The sequence below is a fragment of the Haemorhous mexicanus genome, chromosome 6 (genome assembly GCF_027477595.1).
Source record: "Haemorhous mexicanus isolate bHaeMex1 chromosome 6, bHaeMex1.pri, whole genome shotgun sequence".
NCBI classification, from domain to species: domain Eukaryota; kingdom Metazoa; phylum Chordata; class Aves; order Passeriformes; family Fringillidae; genus Haemorhous; species Haemorhous mexicanus.
In genome coordinates, this window is record NC_082346.1 from 2,097,791 (window position 1) to 2,100,829 (window position 3,039).

Here is a 3,039-nt window from a genome sequence, read left to right on the forward strand (position 1 = left end):
AAGATCTATGGAGATTTCCAATTCCATATACAGCAGTACATAGACTGTATATATATGTACTTTATATATATACTCTATATATACTCAATATATATATTGAAATTTCAGAAGAGAAGTTTTAGAAGCTCTTGAGTGCAAACAAATAATTGATAATGTTTTCTCCCCTAAATGTCTTATCAAAAGACTTATTTAGATGAAGCTGCATCTTCTCCAGAGATGAAACAATGAAGATTTTTTTCAAAATGATCACATTTTATAACACAAGATTTATTAGTAAATTTATATATTGTCATTTGTAGGAAACAATTTAAAATTGAAGTATTTTACATTTTCTTTCACAGATAAATTACAAAATCTTCCCCACAGAAAAGAACACAGGATTAATTAGATGGCTTCATTCCTAACTACTGCTGGTGAGTGTATTTAACTCCTTTGATAAGCCCTCTCCACCAGAGGTGGGAGTGCAGTGCTTTTAAAGCCAATGCCTCAAGCTTCATTGCACTTTTCCACAGACAGCCACGAAAAGCAAGACCTGGAAGGCTGTTAATGAACACCTTCAGACCACCAGGGTCTCTCCCAAGCCAGAGCAGTTCTAATTCAGTTCCTAAAGGACAAGAAGGGTGAAACCCAATGGGAGTGGATAGCCTGTCTCAGGTTCAGCAGGAAGCCTGCAAAAGCCTCCCATGTTTCCTCTGTTCCTATTTCCTCTTTCTTAAGGAAGCCAATTACCTTGTAGAACCTTTTTCCCCTTCCCTAAATTGTAAATGCATTTTCTACCTCTCTGAATTTCTGCTTCATTCTTATTCAAGCTTTCCTATTCTGTATTCAACACACACTCATGCTCCCACTTGGTTATTCATCTTCAGCTGCCCTATTTCTCTCTCAGACAAAACACACCACATTTCCTTCACTTCCCTGGAGAGGTTTCTCTGCTCTCTAACTGCCCAAACTCAGGGCCCACCAGGTGTGCCATAGCTACAGCAATAACATATTTGACACAACTACTGCATTAGAAAAAAACCCTAACTACTTCTCTATAAAATATAAAAGACCAAGTGAGGATAAAAGTGTTCCTTCCTGCTCAGAGACAGAGGGCACCCTGCAGAACCTCCTCCCAGTTACCACAGTGACACTCCCTCCAGGGAGGAGAAAAACAGCAATGATCAAGGAAAGGACAAAGGTTCCCCCAGCTGTGCTGTGCACAGCTCTGGATTAGTCACACAAGCTTTAGCTCTGCAATCCATCTAGCTCACAGGTTCACAAATTCTAATTTCCAAAGTGCTTCTTTTGGCACAAGCCGTGGTTTGTTCACCACCATTATTCACTCTGAGGAAATTTATGACTGGCTCTGGCATTCACTCTTGTTTGCCTTTGCAAGCATTGAAACTGAATTCATTTCATTTCTTAGCACTGCCATAGTTTCTTTTGTTAGTAAATTAGTACTGCTATTGAGCAGATGCTTAGCTGCCTCCATTACTGACCTTTGCTGCTCATGAGTTTCTTATTTTTACCATATCCCTTTCTGAAATCTTCCTGTCATCTTTGACCTTTGTTTTCTGCACTTTTATCCTCCCTTCAAGTCTTCTGAGCCTTCAATATTATGAAATACTCTTTACTTGCTCTTTTTTGCCATAAATTTGATTTTTATATGTTTGCTTTAGATGCATGCACACACACAGAATTTATTCCTTGCTCATCCCAACTAGAAACCCCAGAGCATGGCCATATACTGATCAAGAGTAAAGGGCAAAATGTGTTTCAACAACAACTCAAATTTGATTCTGGTCAAGGGCTTTTTACATTCAATAATTCTGTTGTGTTCCAACACACTCCAGGCTATTTTAGTGCTTTGAGCTGTAGTCAGAAAGAAGAAACATTCCAGTTTTATATGGAAGTTGAAATTCAATGACAAACTGAGAATTACGGGATGATGCAAAGTAAAAATAAAATTCTACAGTTGCCATAGCCAGACTGATCCTGAGCTGTATAGATCTATAGCAACAGTGACCTGCCTTGACAATGTTTAGTTCTTCTCTCACTCACTGCTAAAGGTTTGTCTTGTGTAATTTGAATGCATAAAAAACATAATTTGCAAGACAAATTTCTTTGATGGTTATTTCTTCTTTCCATACCAATGCTTCTTTATGTCTGTTAGATCTTCTCCACAATGAAATTCAGAGATAAATCTGCTGTCAGAGTCTCTTTTTATTGACACATACTTCTCTCAGTGCTGACTGCACATCTTAGTTCCACTGCTGGGTTTTTTATTTTTCAATTTAAGCCTTGCTACATTCAGAACTTGTCTTGCATACAAATCACTGAATAGCTATATGTGGAATAAATTATGAGCATCAGAATATTTCCATTATCAACTGTCAGAACACAGAAAGGCCTGAAAATTCTCACAGAAACTCAGGTTTCAACTCTAATCCAACAGAATGGGGGGGCCATGAGGATACACAGGATCAGAGTTCCCATCCCTCACTCTATTTCTTGGAGGGTTCTCCCCACCACCCTTGCCCATGTTTCAAAAACAATAGCAAAAGATAACAAAAATTCTAAACCCCACAGCCAGAGGAGGCAGTGTGTGAACAGAGACTGGTGTCAAGTTATTTCCATTTTGGTTAGCCAAAAAAAGATCACCTGCCCATAGGGGCAAGCCCATCAGTTTTATGCTTGTTTAGAAGCTTGGTGTCCTTTGTGATTTCACAGCAAAGATCAAAGACCTAAACAACCACACCAGCAGGCAGGAGAAAGAGAGTTAAGTCCCACAATGTGTGTAGAGACCCCTTTATACAACCCACCTGAACCAAAGCCACCTGCTGTGTGACATCCCAAAACTCTTCTCTGAGTTCAGTACTTCTGAGAGGCAGCAACTGAACTGAACACAGATAACCAGCACAAGAAGGATAAACTATTTTTACAGCTAACATAGTTACACACAACAGCCTCTGTCATGACCTTAAAGTCAAGCCTGGTATTTTCTACAACTGTGTTTATTTGTATTTATTAGTGACTTTAGTAACACCCTAAGTATTT